At 40.6% G+C, this 25,519-nt stretch overlaps 1 protein-coding gene across 5 annotated transcripts in view; it reads left to right on the top strand.

The window, feature by feature from the left end:
• The window catches only part of LOC122815795 (myelin-oligodendrocyte glycoprotein-like), a 402,462-nt gene that overhangs the window by 143,899 nt on the left and 233,044 nt on the right, over positions 1-25,519 (top strand). For 4 of the 5 annotated variants that reach the window (XM_044088581.1, XM_044088580.1, XM_044088582.1 and 1 more), the window contains one exon: positions 12,993-13,126. The exons of the other annotated variant lie outside the window; for it this stretch is intronic. The gene's annotated coding sequence lies outside the window, so the exon portion shown is untranslated. The remainder of the gene's footprint in view (positions 1-12,992; positions 13,127-25,519) is intronic. 5 annotated transcript variants of the gene reach the window in all.

Below are 25,519 nucleotides of genomic sequence, written 5' to 3'. Positions count from 1 at the left end.
TCTTCCAGTCCATGGTTGGATAGTTAAAGTCACCCAGGATCAGGGTAAAGGGTTGACTCTTGATAGATTTGAAGAGGTCCAGATAGGCAAAGTGGGCATCTTGAGTCAGAGTTGGAGGCCTATAGCTAGCTATGATTTGAATAGGGGTCTTGTCAATTGTTAACCTCACCTGGAGTATTTCCTGTGCATCATCTTGTTTGACTAGCCTAGAGGTGTGTATGTCTTTTATATATATTGCAACTCCTCCTCCTTTTGTTCTGCTGCCCACTGCTTGGGGTCTGAATGAATGGTAGGATGAGTAACCTGATACGTCTGGGGTGCTCTGTGGAGCTTTGAACCAGGTTTCTGCAACTGCACAAATGTCAGTTTCTTCCAGGGTTAAGAATGCTTGCAATGAGTGCAGTTTCATGTTTAGACTCCCAGCGTTTAGCAGCATGATCTTTAATTTACATTACACTCTTCCTCCTCCCTCACAAGACAGACAAGTAGGCACTGTCTCATCAGTCCTCACTTATGCATTGGTGCCTCCAGCACTTGGCCCACTAAGTGAACATGGTTGCTCTGGATCAGATTTAGAGCTTCATCCAGTGATAATTGAGTACACTGGATTGCATGTAAGTACAAATCCAGAATACTGAGTGACGTGGTTATGCAAAGTCCATTGCTCTCCATTATGACCTAATAGTGTTACTGCCATTAAATATGATAAAAGTAAAAAGCTTTTCAATAGTGCTGAGCATATCTGTCAACTCTACATGACATTAATTAGGAAACATCTTAACACTGAAAGCATAACATGCCCTTCAACCCTGGAAGAGTGAGGAAACTGGACGTTTAAGACTCAAAATGGGGAACATTCCTTATAATGAGGTCAAGTGAGAGGTATGAATAACAACAATGAGTTTTCTACCCATTATTTTTAGCTTTGCCCCTGTTTAATGAGCAAAGAAGTTGAAAGCTGTGGCTGAGATGTTATACATTAGCTTTTAGATGTTGTACAACTGCCTTAACAGTCTGAGAGCTTTTCAAAACTACTGGTGTGGTCCACTGTTCTCCATTATCACCATTCATTCCTGCATACCTTGGAGTCTACGGAACCTTATGTTTTCCCACTAGATGACAGCTAGTTCTTGATCCTGGAGACATAAGACACAACTTGAATGTGTTTTACAGTTTTATATTGCCATTCTGACAGTATTTGTTTATGTTGCACAGCAAAGAATTACTAGAGTACATTTTCAGAATACAGTGCACTGCATGTATTCATCAGTCTTTTTAAGTACATGATACTACTGCATAGGATGGTTGCATTGCCAGTGTCTATGGTTCTTTTGGCATCTTTATATTCTGCTCTTATATAAAGTATTTTTGTACCAACCTTCTAGGGATATTCTGCGTCTCTCCCAGTTCAACATCATTGCTACAGAAATGCTGTATAGACTGGGCTGTACATTTCTGAAGTACCTGAGGATACTCTTCAGTAATTTACTAATTGATCTCCTCTTAATTGCTCCCTTCATATCTAGGGATGTGAGTATGTGATTAACAGATAGCAGAATATGGTTTTGTAGCTGCTTTTCACTAATGTGATTGTACGTACCCTGATGAGATAGCTGTGGTAGTTATAGCTATTCTAAGTGCTACACAGCTCAACTTCCACAGAGTTGAAACCCTTGTGGTTTAGGGGAAATCTCTTTAGATTTCTTTGCTTTTAGGAAGTTTTTCAACATATTTTTCTAACAAGTTCTTCACACCAAATCCCCCACCACTTCATTGTTAGCTACCTTTATAGATACAGCCAACAGCAAACATTTTCTGGAACCATCTCTTCATAACATAAGCAGGGCCAGTGTTAGAAATTTTGGGGGCCCCCAGCAAATCTCAGGTTTAGGGCCCCCTAGGCACTTCAGTCAAACTATCACCCTGTCACTGCCACCCCGCAGAAGCAGTCTTTTAGTTCATGCTGCATCTGTGCAGTAACTGAGACCTGGTTCAAGGCTCCAGAGAGTGCCCCTGCAACACCAGGCTACAACTCTTACCACACTTTTCGGCCACCAAACCAGGACCAAAGCACTAAAGGCAGAGGAGTGTCCATATTCACCAAGCATATTTACACCTCCAAGCTCATTGTCCAACACAATGCATCAGAAATTCTACAGGTGAAACTAACACTAGGTAAGACTGCAATCCAAATTGTAGCTTGCTACAGATTCCCCACCATGCCCCAAGATTTTCACTATAACTTTCTAAACATACTGGAAAATATTAAGATACAACCAAACACCGTAATACTGGGTGATTTCACATACCCTGCCATTAATTGGAAAACTACTTGGGTACCAACACCTTTGCCCAACGGTTCTTGGAATTCATAAATTCCAATGCCCTGGATCAACTAATCCATAGTCCCACCAGGGGCTCAAATATCCTAGACCCGGTCATTACCAACATGGGAGATTGATGCTCCACACCATTGCTCCCCACCTCATTGGTTAGGTCTGACCATAAGCTAATCACCCTTGATGTCCACATCCTACCCCCCAAGTAGGGAAACCTCCATAAAAAAACTTCTCCAAAACCAAGTTCATGCTACTCAAGTCAAAAGTGACAAACTTCATGACACCCACGCAGACAGGAACTGAAAGTTTGACTGCTGAATCTTACACTAAGGGGCTGTACAAGCACATCCAGTCATGCATGAATCATGCCATTCCAAATAGAACCAAGACTTTCTCCTCCAAAAAAAAGGAATCCAATCTGGTAGTTCCCTCTGCCATAAACAAACTGTACAACAGACGGAAGAAACTGTTGCAGAAAAGAAGAAAATCCCAGGATGCAAAAAAACTCCCTTACCAGCCTCAGTAAGAAGCTGAGATCCCCTCATAAAATCCTCCAAAGCTAGTTACGAAAATAAAATTGCCAAAGATTCCAAGGACAACCACAAGGCATTCTATAGTTATGTCAAGAATCTAAATGGCAATGCTCAGTTTTGCTTTGAGCTACAACAGAATGGCATTAAATATACTGATTCCAAGGATATTGCCAATATCCTGGCAGATTGATTCAGTGCCAACTTCACCCCCCCCCTTACCCCCTAAAGAGCCCATCTCAATATCAAATGATTGCCAAATTCTGATAATCACGGCCACACAGGTAAAAAAAACGCACTCTCCAAAGCTAAGAATACAGCATCCATGGGACCAGACGACATCCTGGGCTGTGTATTACATGAACTACAAAATGAACTGGCACCTCACCTAAGTGTCACGTTTTATCATTGCCTCACCTCAGGCTTTGTGCTCAATGAGTGGCACACAGCTACAGTTATCCCACTCCACAAGGGGGGGATCCACCTTGGATCCTGGGAACAATCATCCCATCAGTCTGACAAGCCTGATCTGCAAAGCCATGGAACTTATAAACAAAGACATTGGCAACCTTCAAACACTGGACCCCACCCAGCTTGGTTTCGTAAAAGGCTGATATTGTCTCCTCAACCTGAATGACTTCTTTGAATCAGTCTCCAGAGCCATGGATGAGGGTAAGGCGGTCTACACAGCCTATCTGGACCTCGCCAAGACCTTCAACACCATCCCCCAGTCTGGATTCATAGATAAACTTACTAAGTTGGGCATTAAGCCCTATGTCACTCGATGGGTTGCCAACTGGCTTACTGACAGAACCCACACTGTAAAAGTAGCCGACTCAAACTCCAGCTCCAGACAAGTGACAAGCGGAATCCCTCAGGGTTCAGTCCTGGGACCGCTTTTGTTTGGCATCTACTTCTCTGAAGTACAGGCCAACACTAAGGAACTCTGGCTAACAAAGTTTGCTGATGACTGCAAACTGGGAGCCATTATTGAATCCGCAAATGATGTGGATATTCTACAAAAGGCCCTTACAGAAACAGATGCTTGGTGCCAGAGCCATGGGCTCAAGCTCAATGCTAAGAAATGTATAGCTATCCCCTTTGGGAAAAAACATGTACCCATGAATTACCACAAGTGGCAGTACACTAAACACTGAAAGCGTGATAAGGGACTTAGGGACACAGGTGGACAGTGGTCTCACCTTCGATAACCACATAACCACAACAGTCAGGAAATCCTTCTATGTGGCACACTTCATCACTAAGGGCTTTTCATCCAGAAAAAAGGAGGTCATTGCCCCACTGTACTCATCCTTCATTAGACCCACTATAGGAGTAGAGCTCCCCATTTGGTATGTACCTCAAAAGACATCTGCAACAACTGGAAAGGCCACAGAAATACCTCACTAAAAGAATCACAGGCCTAAAGCAGATGCCCTGTGCTGACTGTCTAAAAAACTCCAGCTATATTCTGTCGCCTATCACTTACTCAGAGGCAATCTCTGCTTAACATGTACAAGGCCATGTCAAGCCCAGTGCTGTTGGACATGCTACACTTAAAGAAATCTCAATCCCTCAGAGCCACATGCTCCAGGGATCTAAACCTGGTCATCACAATGAACAAAACATGCTGGGAGGATATGTTCCTGAACCATAGACTACCCATACATGTCAAGTTGCGCACCTCTTTGGCCCTCTTCAAAAATACAATATCCAAACAGAAGAGGCTCACCACTACCACGTAATAAAATAAAACAATTTAATACTGCAGTAAAAGTAAGTGCTTTCACATTTCAACAACGCTTCTTCAGACTTTAACAAACTGTGGCGAGCCTCTTCTGTTTGGATATTGCATTTTTTTGGTTCTGCAGAGGCTTTTTATCCAGTACTGCTTTGTTTGATTTGCCTCTTCAAAAGTAACCTTGACGACTGGATGGGAGATAGGAAATTCACCTCGGGGATCACGTCAATTGCCCTACTAAACAGGGGACCAGTGAAGTAAGTATTCAGTGAAGAAATAGCCAGGGAGTTGTTATGGCTAAGCTTGTATAAGCCCTAGGGCCAATAGCCTAGTGCCAACCTATGAACAATGATCTCCCCTAAGAAACAAAATATATTCATGTTGCAACATACATACCATGAAATACATAATTTATATTTATGGGTTTGTTATACCTCTCCACCTCCAAGTGCAATAAATATGTACAAAGCTAAATATAATGGAGGTCACAGACCCAAAATATGGCACTTATGAATTTAGAAAGTAGTAGGGTAATAAGCTTTGCATTAGCATTTATTTACTGAGAGATATGAAGTCCAAGACTGAAATGTATATCTTTTAGTGACTTCAACCCTCAATAATTTGCCGCAAAACCACAAATGTTTGTGACGAACAGACCCAATATACGAGGCAAATATATGGGCATTCTGCCAAATTCTGGAAAGTTGAAAGGTGTAGTATTTGTTTAGTTTGTGTAGGACTTAGAACACTGACTCCACTTTTGACAAGTTTCAAATATTAGTCCAAGGGAGAGCAATCTTTTTGGGTCTTTTAACTTTGCCTTGTCCCCTCTCCACACAAAATAAACTTGACTGCCCGTACCGTACACTGTTTAATCTCCAACTTGCTCTACGCAACGTTTCTTGTGTCCTTGGTTTTGGCTCATATTTTCGCTCCGACCTTCTTAAACTCCCTGACACTTTCAGAAAAAAAAGGGGGTGGACTGTAATCATCAAATAAAGTCATTCACTACAGTTAAGAGTTATTTTACTTCAAAAATGCGTATTAATGCATGCACTCTATTTCTGTCAATGTTCTAAGTCAATGATACTAACATTTAGAAACTATCTCTGACTGGCTCCTGATGCTATCTACACATGCTAAACAAAACATCTCACATCCAGTTGGTACAGCAGACTGCTAAATCCTGCTTTCCTACCTTAAATGTTTTATTTACCAGTTCAACCTCCTTATCCAGTGACAGGTTGGACATTATTACATGTCAAAAAAAAAAAAAAAACAAGTTTTTTTCCTGGCTGCTGCAGCCAATCAGGTCCTGTGCTTACAGGCACGAAAAAAAAAAAAAAAGAGGAGGAAAACAGTTTGCAGTCACGGTGATGTTACTGAGCCGTGTGGACCTCCAAAAGGTGCTTTGCTGAACAAAGAGTGGAGGGGACAGAGAAACGTGCAGCTGCTGCATGGGGGCCCTCGTTTGCTGGGATGTAATCAGGGGCTCCCCGCGGCCGTGGGTTTCGCGGGTGCCTAACGCCGGCTATGAACATAAGTATAACTGTTATAAAATGCAACACTACAGTCTACTAAGAATGTAATAATTGTCTCTTTTCTGATAAAACCAGTAATTAAAATGATGTGATAACCTATTTTCCCTTCCATGTTCAACTTTGGGCTCAGATGCCTATTGGAACTGGCATGGAGAAAGACAGGAAAGAAAAAGCTTACTCCTGCTCAGGTCTCTTGAGGGTCACATGGTCATAAGCATATAATCCATCATATGATGGAGACTAGGGATCATGTGCAGTTGTTTGCTACAAGGGGGGAGAGCCAACTTCTCACATCACAAAGGTGTGTGACATGTATCACATAGACCCAATGAATTCAAACTTGTTGGACACAAACAGGCATGCATACAGGCATTAGGGAGTAATAAAGCCCAAACCACCCTGATGACTGCTTGAATGACAGCCCCTCTCAAACAGGTGTCACCCTGGTTATCAAGGACTTCCCCACATCTTCTGTAGTCTCTCTAATTGAGATGGATATCTTAAGACAGTGTAAAAGTTGTTTCATGCAGTCTTATGACCATATATTACTCAAGCAACATAACACACTGTGTGAGAGATATACATACATGATGTCCTTAGAGGCAAAGATCTCACACACAATAAACTCAGTCACCAGAATTATCAGAAGTACACTACACACCATGCCTGATAGAGGGCATTACAATATACATAATCCATCATAAGCTCAGGATCTGGTTCCCTATTAGATGGTTGAAGATGCATTCTTTTGAATGCGTCTTGATCAAACTTGAAAGAACGAAACGGCAAAATACTGAAATGGCATATAAGTGAATTCTTTCCCTGGGAAAGAAATCGCTTGGCCGCCTTCATTATTTTGCCATTTTTGTCACTGTAGTGCAATCTCGGAGTTGGCATATTTAAGTAGGGGGGTTGTGGGGGGCACAGCCCCCCACGTCAAGGGGTGTGGGGTGAAGCCCCCCACTTTATGTAATGTTTTAAAGTTTTTTTTCTTTTTGGAACAGCAATTTTTTTTCCTGGGGAAAAAAATCGCTGTTCTGAGTGTTTGGGATTGTAAGCTTTCACTTACATGGGGTCAATAAATCAGCGTTCACTTTTTTAAGTGTTCGCTGATTTAATATAGACCCGAGGATCTAAAGGTTAACCTGCCTAAAACTCAAAGACCTCTAAAATGTAACACATTCAGAAAGCACACAAAGCAAGTTATGCCTACCTCCTCACATAGCACAAGGAGTCCCAAAGTCACATATGCTGATACTGTAAGGCAGGCCTCTATCCAACCACACATTCTTGTTATTGTAATTCCATTGAATAACAGAAATTTAGCATTTCCCCAACAACAACCAAGAGCAGCAAAGGAAAGGCAAATGTTAAAATTGCCTGGAATCCACAAACTCAGTCAGGCAATCAGTATATGTAGAAATTTAATCTGCAAATAGACTAGAAACACTTAAAAACAATAAAAATTCATAACCATGTAATGGTGCTACAGGTTAAGCGCTTTCATCCACTCCTATTGTGGACTTCATCAGAACGTGTAGCACTATATTCTGTCAGTTTAAATACATCATTTTTGGCGCCAGTGGGTTAGTTTTAAAACATTAAAGCTGTAGCTGCCTCAATTCATATACATACTACTGGATGACAAAACTCATACAATAATACTAATAAGTCATCACAAGCATTTCATATATATTCAATCATAATAATAATGTACATCAGTCAAATAGAATAAACAATGGATATTAAACTGTGGTGCATCCTGTAACTAAATTACTAATTCCAGATTCTCATACCCTAGTTGCTAAAATGGGTTTAACCGGAATATTGTCATTTAGCAATTGCCACTTTACTTCTTACTTCTAGGAGGGAACATAAAGGCCATTCTGGGACTGAAAGAAGTAAAGTGGCAATTGCTACTTGACTCTACGACCCCCTCCCCAAGATTAAATGACAATATTTTGGTTAAGCCCATTTTAGCAACTAGGGCATGAAAATCTGGAATTAGCAATTTAGTTACAGGATGCACCACAGTTTAATATCCATTGTTTATTCTATTTGACTGATGTACATTATTATTATGATTGAATATATATGAAATGCTTGTGATGACTTATCAGTATTATTGTGGGTTTCGTCATGCAGTAGTATGTATATGAATTTAGGCAGCTACAGCTTTAATTTTTTAAAACTAACCCTTTGGCACTAAAAATTATGCATTTAAACTGATAGAATTTAGTGCTACACGTTCTGATGAAGTCCACAATAGGAGTGGATGAAAGCACTTAACCTGTAGTACCATTACATGGTTATGAATTTTTATTGTTTTTAAGTATTTTTAGTCTGATTAAATTTCTACTTATACTGATTGCCTGACTTAGTTTGTGGAATCCAGGCTATTTTAACATTTGCCCTTCCTTTGCTGTTCTTGGTGATTCCATTGAATGACATACAGCTGTACCGCTTGCCAGGCTGAGCAAAGAAAGAGTGATGGTTAGTTTCTTGTCAGGTGTCAGTAACCGTCAGATCATACAAGTACTCCCTTGGACAAGTATCAGTATGACTTTGTCATGGTACATGTGTGTCAACAACTTGAGATGTACCTCGTTGTACTATATAAAGACAGACATGGTGGAGCCCACAGACTATGGCTTCCATGCAGATATGATCTTAACACTGAGCAGCATTCCACCTCCTCCAAGGGTGATGCCACAACGTAAGCAAAATAACACTTGACTTTAGTAATTGGCTTATTTGTTGGTGTGAAGGAGGTTCAATAACTGTCAGCCTGGCAGGATATGATTGATAGACCAAGCTGCTTCACCAGAGATGGATTGCATCTATCCCGTCTGTGGTTTCAATTATTGTCAAAAACACTGTCCTCCCGCATAGCACGTTGTTAGGCAATGCCAACCTGATAAACCTACCAACATAATGAAGTAAGCAAAGGAAAATATGAAGATGTTACTGATCAGTGCTAGGAGCCTAAAAAGAAACTCCACTCCTTATAATCCCTTCTCACCCTGAAGGATGTAGACATCTGTGTAGTGACTGAGAAATGGTTTAAAACTGCAAAGAGCACTCCTGTTGTGCAGGGATATAATGCCTTCCACACATTTAAACCAGCTATTGTGCAGGACAGAAAAAAAAATTGGAAGTGTCCCAATCTTTATCCAGAACAGACTCACATCAAGGTTGGTAACATGATGCACTAGACGTTCTTCATGTCCATATACCCATCAGAAAGGTCCTATAACATACTGTATATTAGCTAGCTATAGAACTCCCTTAATGACAAAAGAAAGACACAGCCTCTGTCTACAGGAATTCAAAGCAGTCAGTATTAAGCCCAATACCATTTCCTAAATTGATCAAAACTATCTAGTGATAAACTGGGAAACCTACACTACCACTTGTGCACAAGCACAGAGATTCCTGGGCTTTGTAAAACAAATGCCCTGGAATAATTAGAGTACCCACTAAGGGGAATAACATTTTGGATCTTGTCCATAATAGTACAGGGGGTATCTGACACAATCCCTTGTGTATCTTTGTCACTTGTTAGGTCTGACCATAAAACCATCTCCTTCAAAATAAACCTGAAACCAGATTCCCCTTCCACCCAAGGTACCTTTAGAAATGTTCCCAACACAAACTACCTAATACTAAGTGATTCATTGGCAAGTTTCAAATCTCCACCAAACCTAGTTAACTCCACTGAATACATGGAAACATAGACCATCACACTATACCAGCATATTAACTGCTGCAGAGGTGTAGCTGTACCCTGTATAAACAAGAACAGGGTAAATCCCAGAAGCAAACCCCTATGGCAGAACCATAATATCAACAAGCTTTACAGTAAAAGAAACAGCATTTTGACCAAAAGTAGGAATAATAATTCCCAGAACAATAAAATTCTTGTCATTGAAATAAACAAGCAACCCAGGACCTTAATAAAATCCACCAAAGCCAAACCCGGTTTTTATTTATTTATTGTCTTTTGTTTACCGGAAAATTCTGACTGGGCATAAGTTCCATTTTCTGCAGAGGACCAGGGAGAAAAGTTCTACATAAAATATATATTTACAATGAACAAGAATAAAACTAAACATTTTAAGCATTACTTTTCAGGTAATATTGAAAGAAATAGTAAAGACATTTATCATATACTTTCGAAAGAATATTATTTTATATAAGTCAAAAAGCTTGTTAACATGTTACAGCTGAAGATACAACAGCAATGATAATGTACATAGATTCATTGTAAGTATATTGAAATTAATGAGGTAAGATGTCACTACAGCTGAAACGCAAAATAGAGGAAGAGGAAGGGTATAAGTATAAATAATCAAGAAAAACAAGTAGAAAACGTTCTGAGAGTAGAGAGGGTGAGATAACAGTAGATAGTTAAGATGATGAGAAGGGTAGGGAGAGGGTATTAGTAGGAAAGGATTAAGGATATAGGTTAGTTGGAGGGCAAGTAGTGGGGATGAAAGAGAAAGAAAGGTGAAAGAGTCACCGTGATTGATAGAGATTGGCAATGGAAGAGAAACAGAAAGAAAGGGTGGTTTAGTCTGGGTGGAAGCATAAGCATATTGATGAGGAAGTTAAATGTTGTAGGTTGTGTTTAAAAAGTGTGCTAATGTTTTCTTGTTTTAGATGGGTGGTATGGAGTTCCAGTGGTTAGCAATATAACTTGAGTAAAATGAGTCGGACGCACCGTTATGAGACTTGGTCCTGGTCAGTAGGTATTTGTTCTGTAAATGAAGATTCCTAGGAGGGAAGTAGTGTTTGAAGATGTTTTGTAGTGATGTGAAGGTGTCGAGTTTGTGTATTATTTTGTAGATGCTAAACAGTTAGGGGAAAATAAAGTAATTAGGTCATATGAGCTGGTGTAGGTGATTCAGTGCTAGGTAGTGGTGTAAAAGGTTTGGTAAGTTGGATGCAAACTTAGTTGTTTTACTGCATTAAACCTCAAGTTTATTTTTGAATGTAGAGTAAACGGTAGTCAGGATGGGTGCTGCATAGAGAAGAAAAGGGAGAACATAAGATATTGATAAAGATTTCTTACAGTAATCAGTGGGAAGGGGGTTGTTTCTGTAGAGGAAGTCAAACTTTTAGCAAGTTTTCTTGATGGCTTGAGTGATGTGTCGATTACATTTTAAGTTATCATCAATTAAGACCTCAAGAAGCTTTGTGTTGGAAACTCTTTCAACTGAGATATTATTTGCTGAAGTGATGTTGAAGGATTGTTTCTGTGCTGACAGAGATTTGGATAAAAAGGGCATTAATATGTTTTTTTTTCAGCATTAAAAAGTACTGCGTAGTCATCTAGTCAGGCTTCAACTGAGGAAAAGGAGTCCTGGGTCATCTTGTGGAGTAGCAGTAGACTTGGTGCAGAGCATATGAGCATGGCATCTCCTGCGTATGGTACTACTAAGGCTTTTTTGGTAGCTTTGTAAAGATTATTAGTGAATATGTTGAATAGTAAATGGCCTAGACCAGATCCCTGACATACACCAACACAGACAGATGGAAAGGGGGAGAGATCTCATTTATGTTTTACAGCTTGGAGTCTGCTGGTGAGATAGCTGTGTAATCAGCTATGAGATGAATGGAAGAGCCCTAGGGATAGCTTATAAACAAAGGTATGGCATCTACATCCAAAGGCATCATTGTTACATTGTATTCAGCATTCATCAGACCTATCATTGGGTACAATGCCTCCTTTGCTATGTATATAACCAGGTACTTCCAGCAAATAGAATGTCCACAGAGGTTCCTTACTAAAACAATACAGGGCATAAATAACATGTTTTTTTGCAGACAACCTCAAAGCCCTATCCCTGTATTCTGTCTCTTAAAGGCTATCAAGGGGAGATCTATGCAAGACATTGTCAGACTCCACCTTGGAGGACCTCCTGCATATCCGCAAAACAAACAGCACCAGAATTAACCATTCAAAATACTTAAACTTTGTCTGTCATATAAATAAGACCTGCTGGAGAGAAGGTATGTATCCCAGAGACTACCCCATCTCTGAAACAGGCTCCCCATCCATGTGAAGCAGAGATCCTGTCTAACCCAATTCAAGTACAACTTGGACAGCTGGATGGGAAACAAGAAATTCATCCCAGGATTGGCACCTATGTCTCTAAAGGACACTGGCAGCCTGTAAATGGTTCATCTCCACATTGGCAAACTGGAAATGGTTCATCTCCCATTTATTTATAAAGGGTACCAGAACCTGTCAGCGATTTAGGATACATGGGTAGGGTTAAAAATGTCCTAGTGGTTGTTAGCCTAGTAAACACCAATGAACCTGATAGAGCTTACTAGATACCACATGTGCAGACCCAGTGCCACTGCTACTCAACCAAATAAAGGAGAAAAACTGCTATAAAGTAATTCAAGCAGGATGTGCTAGCAAAAACATATAAAAATAATCTCAGAACCCTATGGCCCTTTCACGTCGCTAACTCCTGAAATAAAACAAATTTGTTCATTTCCAAAATAGGAGGGAACTTATGGTATTAAATAATATTCTGATGCACATTGTTTTCATACATGACATTTTAATTCCATTAAATCAAACAATATTGCAGGTCACTGCATTTCCTGTGAGTATATAATCCTGCATTTTGGTTCCAGCTTTATGTTACAGTAGAAAGTAGATTTTCCAGCATATACATCTTTATGTTCAATATTACTTAGTTTTAGCAACTCATATGGATGGGGTCTGACCTATAGCATAAGATGATGTCTGCATGCATTAAATTTTTTTAAAGTTTTTCTATATTTTCACCTAACATATTTCATATTCTATACACCTTTTTAGTGACAACAATTTATGAAGAATCCAATGATGCTGGACCTTACGTAGCCATTATTCACCAAACAAATCGTAAGAACAAGTGATTGAATGCAACACATTTTTCTCATTGGAAGGATCTACATTGCACTGAAAAACAGGTAAGGCACATTACAACTCATACTGTTTTTGCTGTACAAGCATTACAAAAATTACTGTGCACATATAGATTTCTGGCTGCAAATGTCATGGTCTAACTGTAGCTGTTGGAGGACCACTTTTTCAAGACTTTATTTTTTTATTTTGCAACAATATTAGCACCAGTGATAAGAACCATCAAAACCGAGGATTATTTACTGGAGATATTTTCTCAGCTGGGTCATGAAAAATATCCTTCTGTCTCCATTTTCTGAGTTGTGTAGTGGACCTTCAAAGCTGTAGTGGTTCAAAGTTTAACAGGATTGATTGATTTAAAGTACTGCTGGTTTATACTGGCAATGATTTTATAGATGCGAAGGAGATACCTTTATAACATATAGAACATTTATATGCTTTGTCACACCTCACAGCCCACACAAAAATCCAGTTACCCATTTTAAAGAGATTCTTTTTTTGTAAATGGATGTATTAATAAAGATGACAAAATTATTCAGATAACACACATTGACTCTTATTATAACAAACATTGCACCCATACACATTCCTGTTCTCTGATACGGTTCCTGCATGAGATGCATTATTTGTGGAATTCAGTTTCTTCATGTGTCCTCATGGGGTTTTGCCAAGATCTTTTATCCCACCCACGTCGAAATGACATGTGGTAAGTGAATCGGTGATGCTCTAAATCATATGTAGGTGGTGATGTGTGTTTCTGTGGGGTGGAGGTGTATACTTGTGGTTAATTTATGTTCATGTGTCCTGTAATGGGCTAGATTTGCTCCAGCTACTTATGACCCTGAGGTGAATAAAGTGGGGACTGAAAAAAAAGTATGAATACCTGTTACTTATTTCTAAAAGTGTACAGTGCTGGTGAATCTGAAAAAAGTTATAAAAACCATATCTTTGGTGATACCCAGGTAATCAGTATTCAGTTTCATGCTGCAGTGTTCTAATAGTAAATGAAAGATGGCAGGCTTCCAGTGACTCAGTATCACCGTATCAAGCAAGAAAAGTGTATGGCTTAAAGTACAATATTTAAAGTCTGCTTTATGAGCTTTAGGGACACTGATTCAATTTCATGAGATACAATCCAGGAATTATACCCTTGACTTTTAAATGTAATTTCCAGTCATTAAACTGATATCTTTACAATCGTCTTCAGCTTCAATATATACTGAAAATTAAAACTAATTCTAGCCACAGAACACTCAATAATGCAAGCTGACAATATAATAAATAAACATGAGCAGAAATACATCTTCCGGTCAATTCATTTCCTGGCTTAAAATGGAAAAGTCAATGAAAATCGATTTTTTCCCATTCCTGACAAATTTGTGATTTACTGGTATTTGTCCTTGAAAAAATGGAAAATAAGTGTCTATAGTTAAAAAGAACTTGCATCAGAGCCTTATAGTAGATTCCATATGCCCGTGCAAAAGTAGTCACCAGTAGTTTCCATGTTACATTTGTAATACCCAGCTATAATCTCATCAAAAAGCAACAGTATCAGTTTCTGAAACAAAGACCAGAGCCCAAGAAGAATGATTCTTTATGTAACCACAAAGGGCTTCTGGCAAAATAAGTCAGTGATTCAGGGTAGAGTTGGTCAAACCATTGCCAGCAAGTGTGCAGAAACATTGATCTTAGCTGTGGACATAGTAGGCAGGATGAAGGAACAACTCAAGGAACTCCTCAACCAGTAGAAGGATGCATTAAGGCAGATCCAGGATGAACCAAGGGAAGATACCTGTCAGTTTTTCAAAGAATTCCAGCGGTCCCCAGAACATGAGCTAGGATACCACAATATGAGCTAGAATACAGAAGTCCGGTATTCCTGATCGGCTTGGTACCACACCACAGCCATCTAAAGGGCAAGCTGTTGAGAAAATAAACAGATGACTGGATGGATGGCTGAACATTATAAGCAGATCACTGAAGCTGCTGACTTTCTTTCTGAGCCTAGGCTACACTAGCATGTTTGTTATAACATTTTAATTAAATTATTTTATTTCTTCATTGTCCACTCTTCCACTCTTTAAGAAACAACTATTAAGACACTTCAATAAACTCTGGCTTTGCTCTTGTACCAACCCAGACTAACCTGTTTGCACCTTACTCTATCATAAACCTTCCTTAACCACTTTGACCCTCGCATCTACCTCAACTCTCCAACTAACAAAATTTCCCTTATCTTTGTAAATATTACTTTATTCATTTTAACATTTCTGACCTTCCTTTTGTATTGCTAATATTTAACCTCGAACTTAATCTCTTTCTAATTTAGCCTTTAGTTAGTCATGAACTATAATATAACTGATTATATAACACATTAGTTCTATGCAATATTTGTAATTGTAAAATTGTTTTAGCCCTGGAGCTTTTCTCCACTGGCCTTTTTTTCTAAGTTAGCTTATTTAGTTCATTAAGATCTATAATATATGTGATTACATTTCATTCTTCCCATTGCATATCACACTTGTACTATGTATTATTTGTATTTGAAAAATTTTTTGTACCTCTGGAGCTTTTCTCCCCGGGCCTCCACTGAAAATGGACATAAATCCAGTTGGACTAGCCCGGTCAACAAATGTAAAATAAATGTAAAATAAAATAAAAAAAATAAAATTTCTGAAAGACAGCCAGAAGACATTCCTTAATATAAAATTATAACAGCCCCTAATGACTAGCATCCCTATATTAATGCTGATAGGCTTGAAAACTTGTTAGTGTGATTCTGAATATGACTAGTCAGTTTTCAGGTTTGTAACTGCCTGTGTTGTGTATATACAGCACTAAGCAGGAGCATACCAATGTAATGAATACTACTTCATTGATTACCACATCCTCAATAACCTATCTTCTAAAAGCCCCTATGCCTGCAGGCAACATAGTGAGTAAATATGAGGAGAGTGTACAGATCAGTGAACTGCCATGTAAATGAAATTCTCATGTAGAAGAAAAAGAACTAATTCCCGTGTGTGCATGAGATTACGTGCATGCATGTAATAGCATCACTGCTACTGAACAATACATGATCAATTGCAAAGCACTACTGGCAACAACAGACGTATCTGTAATCACCCTACCTTGTAGCTGTTACAGGCACACAAAAGTGAGACAGATAGGCAACAGTAGCTCAATGACTGGGCAGGGGCATGTTTTTTTTAAACTTTAGATTCCCCCCAACCATAAAGCGTTCTTTCTAAGCTCTACTGAGACAGCTGCTCCCCCATGATCAATAGTCCTCCGATCCATTAGTTCCTTAAAGGATGAGGTTCCAGAGTGTCAAGTTGCAGTGACATCATTACATGTGGGAGGATTGAAGTTTCTGCTTATAACGTATCATTGAAGACAAAAAGATGCCAAGGACCCAATCAATCACAGTCTGCTATTGCACGTTGTAAAACACGCTGCCACCGTCAGCTTTCGTATAGTATAGACTTTACCAAAAATGATTGTTCCGCCAAAATAAACGTAAACAGTAGCAGTCCAGGTATAAAACTATAAAAACCTCAGGTCAACGGACTTAAAAATAACGTGAGAACTTTTATTGTGACATAAGCACTTTCGGAAGGCTTCGTATCCTTCCTTCCTCAGACAAGTTTAAACACTAATACATACATTATCTGCTTTAAGTAACAGCATCATTAATTACCATTCAATTAGTATTTATTCAATTAACATCATATTGTGTTGTTAGAACTAGGTCTGGTATATTTTAAAAATCCTGACTTGGTTACTACGCTCACCCAATACCAAGTCCCCTCACTACGATATGCACACCCTATGCCATAAGTAGCATCCCTAGTGTGCAAAAAATAACGTATCATTGTTTTGGTACATGCCCAGGGAAACCTATGCTGTCTGCGAGTAGCATAAACCCCACAGATGCCTCGCCTTCCTTGAAACAAATGTCTTCTTTGAATCTGCATTCTCCAGCAAGGATCTGAATGTAGTATGTTCCTTGGCATGTGCTGTTCCAATCCTATCTTAAGATAAGTGAGCAGGCTCAACCACACATTCTCCACCTACATCTGTCAACTCCTCAAGCACAAGGATGATTATTGATCCCAGATTGATTGGGGCATAGTCAGTGGTGTATCCCTCTGTGCCAAAGAGCTAATGGAAGAGAACTGTTAGGCCACATGGTACGATTTAGGGACAGCCAATGTTGTTGTCTATGATAGGGTAAGCAGGATATAGATGAGAAGTGCCATCATCGAGTCAAATGGCATCATAGTACCACAACAAAGGTAGCAAATTAGCACAAAAAGCTCCATATGAGCTGGCACAGAAAGAGAGGCATGGCCACCATTGACATGGAAATGCACAACATAAGAGCTGGTAATAGACTACCACAAGGGTAAAGAATTAATTTACCTCAAAACATACAGATTGACATGTATGCAGGCTGCACTGCAGAACTGGTTGTGTGCCATAGCAACCAGGTAACCTTGGATAGTACATGTGTGCATGATGTTCATTGTGTTACCCTGCTGCAGTCATCACACTTGGGTTATCCTGCTGTCAGGTGGTCCCGAGAGTTCCAAAGTCTTGGTCGGCGTCGGTTGCTGTCGCTTCTTTCCTGATGTCAGCGGTATATAAGAGGGCCATTTTCTTCAGTCTTTCTTGCAAGCAAAAGCAGTTCGCAAGTGCGGTTGGCCGACACCTGAGATTTTCGATTGAATTTCAGTCCGAAGTCTTCAATAAAGCTAAGTACCCCATTGAGGAACCTTTTCTTGCCTCAGTCCGATGTCAGAAAAAGTTAACAATTGCATTTCTTGTGGGAAGAAAATACCTCATAAGGACTTCCATTCCTATTGTATTCCTTGCCTAGGCCCAGACCACACGGTCACAGGTTGTCGGTTTTGTGCTAGGTTTAATAAACGAACTATCAAATGCTGTTTTGACTTCTCAACATTACTTTGGTAGGAAATTTAATTATATCATGCTGTCAGAGCAGCCGGCGACCGGCATGCATAAAAAAAGTAGGATAAGGACAGGCAGCCTAGGAACTAGCCAGACTCCAAGGCCTCTGCTGGGCCTGTCGCCAGTTCTCCGTGAGGTGCCTCACAGCCCCTGGCGACCGCGAACTGAACCCCCCCCAGCTGGGATCCTCCAAATCCTCAAGTAGGCACTAGGCCTAGGGCCATCTTCATTAGGCCCTTCTGACACCGGAGAAGTAGATCCCGTGCAGTGGAAACACCTTCGTTGCAGAAGGTGTCTTCAGACCGACTACACTCACCATTAAATCTTATGCTAAACTTAAAACTCCTTTAAAACCAAAGAAAACTGTACATCAGTCTACAGTTCAAGGCTCCATGCCTAAGAAACAGATGCTTAAGATGGCTGAAGATTTGATTACTCTAATCAGGGGTTCCCATCCCCCTCCTGATAAAAGACCAAGACAAGAGGAGGATTACGCTTCCTCTGACCAGGTTTCAATTTCCTCAGATTCTTCTGAGGAACAGGATTACTTCTCCACCTTATGAAGACTCTGATTTTGAAGACTCTATTCCCTCAGCATCTCCCCCTGAAGAGTAGTCCTTTGGGGAAACTTTACATACCATGAGGGAACATTTCCACTGGGAAGGCCAGGACTACTCTGATTCTAAGAAAAGGCTCAGAGAGTTCCTTTTACTACCCCAGCACAGACTTCTTGCTATCCCTCCAGTTTTAGATATTGTGGATGATGTTTACTTGGAGTCTAGTCTAAATCCAGACTCTCTACCTCCTGCTCCAGCCAAACCAGACAGATACTACAGAGTACCTGACTCACACAAATTCCTTTATAAAAGCCCTGTGGCTGACCCAGAAGCAATTTCCCAGGGTCCTAAGGGAGCTAAAGCTTCTATGGCTAAAACTCCTGTGACCTCTGAAAGGAAAGGGATTCAGAGCCCTAGATAGATGGGGAAAGAAAATATACACCTCAGCAACTCTGGCTATGAGAGCATTAAATTGTCAGTTTCACATGCTGAAATATCAGCAATTCCTAATGTCTCAATTAAAACAAAAAATGAGCACACATACTGAACAGTCTGAATACAAGGAAATGCAGGATCTGTTGCATGCAGCTGAACAGGTGGGCAAACATACTTTACAATGTGGATTTGATTCATTGGAAGCTTCCTGTAGAGCAGCTGTTACTGGCTCTGTCATACGTGAACATGCTTGGTTAAAAGAACAAACCCTTCCTGATCATGTTAAAGCAAAATTATTGAATGCACCTTTACAGCAGGATGTATTATTTGGTGTCAAAGCAGAAGAGGTTTTAAAGAAAATGAAGGATAAGGCAAAGTCTCTGCAGGCGGTCAAAGATTTTTACAGGTACACCCCTCGTTTCAGCAGAAATTGGCCAAAAAACTGGTCCTTTCCAGCTTCTGACAGATCACAGAGGGCAAATACAGACGGGCAGAGGTCAGTCACAAGGCCCTTACAAACCTCGCCAATGGGTACTGCTACCCAAGAAGGAGGAGAGGGGAGCCCCAGGCCAGCAGACCTCGCCACAAATTTGGTACTACTGCAGAAAGGAGGAGGAAGACAGGCCCAAGAGACAAACACAATGACTCAATCTTCAAACTACCAAGCAAATCTCTCTTGGCAGCTCCCTTGGGAGGAAAATTAGCATTTTGAAGACAACTGGCACATAATCACAAAAGACAAATGGGTCCTAAACATTCTCTCTCAAGGATACAGATTCCACTTTCATACCTTACCAAGAATAAAAGGAATGCCAAACCTGCCACCAAATCAATGGGCAGAGGCACAAAAGCAAATTACAGCTCTCATGGGCATGAGAGCCATTCATCAGGTACCTACAGAGGAGCAAGGACAAGGATTTTACTCAAGACTCTTTCTAGTCCCAAGAAAGGACAAAGCATGGAGAACCCATTCTGGATCTTTCAATTCTGAACACCTATCTGCAAGTACCAAAATTCAAGATGCTAACACTACAGCAGCTTCTTCCCATGCTGGACAAGAATGCTTGGCTAGTAACGTTGGACCTCAAGGAGGCATACCTGCATGTCCCTATCAGACAAAATTGCAGAAGATGCCTCCGCTTCATTCTGGGTTCAACTATTATCAATTCTCTGCACTGCCCTTTGGCTTATCTACTGCACCCAGGGTCTTCACAAAATGCCTGGCACCAGTAATTGCATACTGCAGACAAAGAGGAATTCAAATATACCCATACCTGGATGACTGCCTTGTTCAAGCAGAAAGCAAGGACATTCTTTTAAAGCATCTGGCATTTGTCAAACACCTTCTAAGTTGCCTAGGGTACACAGTAAGCGAGGCGAAAGAAATCAAAACTAGTGCCCTCACAAAACATAATATTCCTGGGTGCCAGCTTGAGTGCAATGGCCCAGATGGCTTATCTCACGCCAGACAAGCAACAACAGCTGACTCAATATTTCAAAATAATGGCAACAAAGACCCAACTCCCTGCAAGAAAAATTCTGCAGGCCTTGGGATTCATGGCATCTTGCATACTACTATACTACTAATACCATTTGCAAAACTGCATATGAGGAAATTACAATGGTACCTGAAAAGCGTATGGACTCAGCACAGCCACAGCTTGGAAACAATGATACCACTCATTCCCTGCCTTCAACAGGAGTTTCTATGGTGGGCACAGGCATGTCACCTCAACAAGGGTCAGTCTTTCACCTTACCCACAGCCAGGCAAACTATGACAACAGATGCATCGGACTATGCCTGGGGAGCACACATGGCAGGACAGTGCATTCAGGGCAAATGGACTACAGATCAGAGGCATCTGCATATCAATCAAAAATGTACAGAATGCCCTAACAGCTTTCAATGACCTCTTACACTCAGGACAACTAATAATAAAGATGTACAATACCACAGTAATGTGGTACATAAACAAGCAAGGGCAGGGGGCACATTCCTACCCTCTATGCAGGCAAGAAATGACATTGTGGAACACTGCACTGTCTTACCAGGTTCGATTACAAGCACAATTCCTGACAGGAAAGAAAAACACATTGGCAGACGACCTAAGCAGAAACATCATGGATCCACATGAGTGGAAACTAGATCCACAAGTATTTGCAATGATAGCTCAAAAATGGGGACGCCCAGACATAGATCTATTTGCAAGCCCCCAAAACTACCAACTTCAAAAATTTTGCACAAGGACATTCCATCCACAAGCTTGGAAAGTGGACGCCCTCTCATTCAGCTGAAAAACATTAACAGTGTATGCCTTTCCTCCACTGCCTCTTCTAGCAAAGGTACTGCTGAAAGTCAGATTAGAGAGGCCACAAATGATACTCATTGCACCAGACTGGCCACGCCAGCATTGGTATCCAATTCTAAGGAACATGGCCCACGGCCCACCATGGACTTTACCACAAATTCCTCACCTGCTCACCCAGCGAGACAATCAGATTCTACACAGCCAGCTCAAGACTTTAAACCTGGCTGCATGGCAAATTACCTAAACAACCAGCCAACACCTCTATCCAAAGCTGTTATGGATGTCATTCTGGAGGTCAGGAGGCCCAGCACCAGAAGAACCTATTCAGACAAATGGAAAAGATTTTGCACCTGGAACCAGGCTAAAGGCCAAAATCCCCTTGATCCAAACATTCCTCAGATTCTACAATATTTAACTGTGATGTTGCACAAAGGACTTTCCTTTTCATCTATTAAGATCCACGCCTCAGCAATTTCAGCTCATTACAGCACGGATCCTCCTTTATTCTCACATCCACTCCTAAGACAGTACCTCAGAGGGGCTAAGAACATAAGACCACCAAGAAGAGCACCAACACCTACTTGGGATCTCAATTTGTTCTGGAAAAGCTTACACTGCCGCCCTTTAAACCAGCTTTTTCAACTGATTTAAAATTTCTTTCATGGAAAACTGCCCTGCTACTAGCAATAACCTCAGCTAGAAGAGTCTCAGAGCTACAGGCACTAATGGCAGTGGAGCCTTTCCTCATTTTTCATCAAGACAGAGTCTCTCTATGAACTAACCCTTCCTTTATGCCAAAGGTGGTATCCAGTGTGGCCCTAAACCAAACCATTCATTTGCCCACCTTTTTCCCAAATCCCCAGAACAAAGGAGAAAGACTCCTGCACTCTTTGGACATTCACAGGCAATTACATTACCACTTGGATAAAACTAAGGCTTTCAGAAAATCTGACCAGCTCTTTGTAGCCTATGCAACAGGATCACAAGGAAAAGCTATCTCAAAACAGACCATTTCTAAATGGATAGGACATTACATACATTTCTGCGACACGCATCATGGGAAACCGGTACCTGCTAATATTAGGTCCCACTCCACCAGGGCTACAGCTACATTAGCAGCCTTCCTCAGGGGAGTGCCAACCAAGGATATTCTGGAAGCTGCAACTTGGAGTTCAGTGCACACCTTCACCAAGCACTATCACTTACCTCTATATTCTAAGACTAGAGCTGGTTTTGCCACTGCAGTTTTGTAGGGCCTACTAGCTTCTTCTAACCCTGTTTAACTCCACCTCCCATCCTTAGCTTTGGGATTCAACCCAAGTGTGATGACTGCAGCAGGGTAACACGATGAACATAGTACAGTTTTGTACCTACCATAAATGTAGATGTTCGGTGTTCACCCTACTGCAGTCAACTTCCTCCATCCCCTCTGTGCTAGCTGAAGTTATCTATACCACTCTATCCTATACAACCTGTGTGGTGTATTTGCTTATGCCTAAAGGTATTGTTTTATTTTTATCTAGCTATATATATATATATATATATATATTTTGCCTACCTATTGGGGGCACCTGACATCTGGGGCAAGAAAAACTGAAGAAAATGGCATCAGATGCCTCTTATATACCCCTGGTGCACTGACGTCAGGGAAGAAGCAACAGCAACTGACGCCAGACCAAGACTTTGGAACTCGGACCGACTGCGGGACCGCCTGACAGCAGGATAACCCAAGTGTGATGACTGCAGCAGGGTGAACACTCGAACATCTACATTTATGGTAGGTACAAAACTGCACTTTCAGAAGTATACTGTGAGCTGTTGCTCCATTTCCTCGTACATCATGCATAAATGCTGTGGCTTTTATTATCTATGTTTTTGTTTCAGTTGCTGATTGCAACCTATTTAGCTATGAAGAAATCAAGCATCATACCTGGTTGCACATGCTTTTGTTGAATGATGGCAAGCACCCAATAGTGCAGTCTTCTGTACAATTTTTCATGTGTATTAGACTGACTGCATTCTGGTATTTGCACTGGGAGAAAATGAGGGATGATATTTCACCACAGTGCAATGTTTCATTCTTAGCTTTCCAGTTGTATATATCTCACTAAGCTGCTAATATGGCCCAATCAGTTTAGTTTCATAGCACTGAGACAACCATTATCCATGTAGATTAGCATTGTCAGTGACCCCTTATAGCTAGAGATCAACAGTTATTTTCCTTTTTGCATCTGATTGATATCACAGTTTGATCTGATGCAGTGTATCAAAGCAGCTTGATTGAACAGCTTCATGTTTACTGTGGTTTCTTGGTGCAATGCTTGCTGGTTCACCTCTCATCTCTAGGCCTGATCCCAAAGAATAGTAAATTACTCTTGTCACTATCCCCAAAAAGTGGGGTTCCACGGGGTTTCCTCATACTATCATTGTCATTTACTATTTTATGTTGCCCATTAGAGATGTCCCTAGAGAAGGAGTTATTAATTACTGGTCATAAGTTATGACATTCACCTAAACCTCTCAATTACTCAGGAGTCCTAGTCTGATTTTCATCTCTTGAAAAACTGCTTGGAGTCACTTCTGTGATGGCTAACTCAGAAATGCTTGAAGCTCAACCCTTCAAAATATGAATAAATACTGGTACCTGACACTTTGTATCTACCTTCTCTTCCTTCCCTTCCTCCTTTTATACCGAATAGGGGGAATAGATTGGATTGTGTGCCTCACATCCTTAGTTTTAACATTGTTATTGATGATAGATTAGGAATGTTTGGGTTGTAAACAAGCTGCTACTGTCATCTAAAAAGAACTGCCCAGATACAGAACTCATTACTGTCCTTGGACATAGTTGAAGCGATTCATGTACTTGTGTCTTTTCATTTAGACTACTGTAATGCTCTTCACCTGGGGTTGTCAGGTGGTGATCTGGTGCAATCACAAAAGATGCAAAATGCGGGGGAAAGATTATTGATGGACAGTTCCCGTTTGTGCTGTGCCATCTTCTGCTGCAGATTTTTTCCTGACTGCTGATTGCTGCCAGGTCACCTTTTGAAAACTTCCTACTAACATAGTGAACCCTATATGATCTTGGTCCTACTTGAAAGGACTTCTGGTACCATATGTCCTGGAAAGGTGTCTTAGATAATTGAGAAGAAGCTGTTAGTTGTTCTGAGGACTCACCTTGAAGGATCAAGGCTGTAATTTTTTGCATACAATATCACAGTTGTCTACAATTAACTGCTTTAGATGATTCAGACTTGTGACTCAGAGGCCATCTTTTGAAGATCCTGAAGTATTATGTAATATACATTTTCATTTGTATTTCTTCTATGTGGAGCCTTATCCTTTTATTTCTTTTTTTTCCATTTTGTCTATCATCATTTATTGTACCTTAATCATTCTCACTTTTCAAGGTGAATTACCACTGACATCCTAGCCCCTACCCCAACCTATTGCTCTGACTCCCTCACAACTAGTTTTACTTTGGACACCTATCCTTTCGTCACATAGGTCCTATCTCTCCAGATGGAATGGTGTTACAGCCCTCAGACTTGTAATGTTCCATGACCTAGGAGAGAAACAAATGCATAAGGACTATCCTGCTGTGACAAGTTGTTAACTACTGTCTTGTAGTTGAATCATAGCTCCAGTGAGGCTTGCTAATGTTCTAGCACCACTCATCGTTGTCTCCAACTCTGCAGTGATAATGGACAATGCATTCCTCCCAACATGCCACTCATAAGATCATAGGAAGTTACTTGACTACTGGTGCTGAGGCCCTTACAAGCCTAGCCAAGAATTTAGCCCATATCCCAACAAGTTAGAACCTAGGCCACTGTCCAACAGGGACATAGGTGGAATCCCAGGGGTGTATTTTCTGTTCCCCATCCAGTTATCTAGGTTGTGCTTAAAAATGGTTAATGAGGTACTCTGCTTTACATAGAGAGGGAGTCTATTCCACAAAAATGGGAGTCTCTGGGACACAAACCTGTCTTGTCAACAAGTCCTATTAATTTCACAGACCAGGTTGTTGTCAAGCGTGCGGGTTACTCGAGTGTTGCTTGACTTGTGGATATGCAGCAGTCCCATCAGGGTGGGGTCTGAAATTGCTTTGTATGCCAGACAGAGGTCACATCTGAGGAGTCTGTATGAGACTCAGTAGAGG

Source organism: Protopterus annectens, chromosome 11.part0 (genome assembly GCF_019279795.1).
Source record: "Protopterus annectens isolate FY-2018-M chromosome 11.part0, PAN1.0, whole genome shotgun sequence".
Lineage (NCBI taxonomy): Eukaryota > Metazoa > Chordata > Ceratodontiformes > Protopteridae > Protopterus > Protopterus annectens.
Note: the sequence above shows the minus strand (reverse complement) of the source record. Positions and strands in the feature narration are given on the sequence as shown.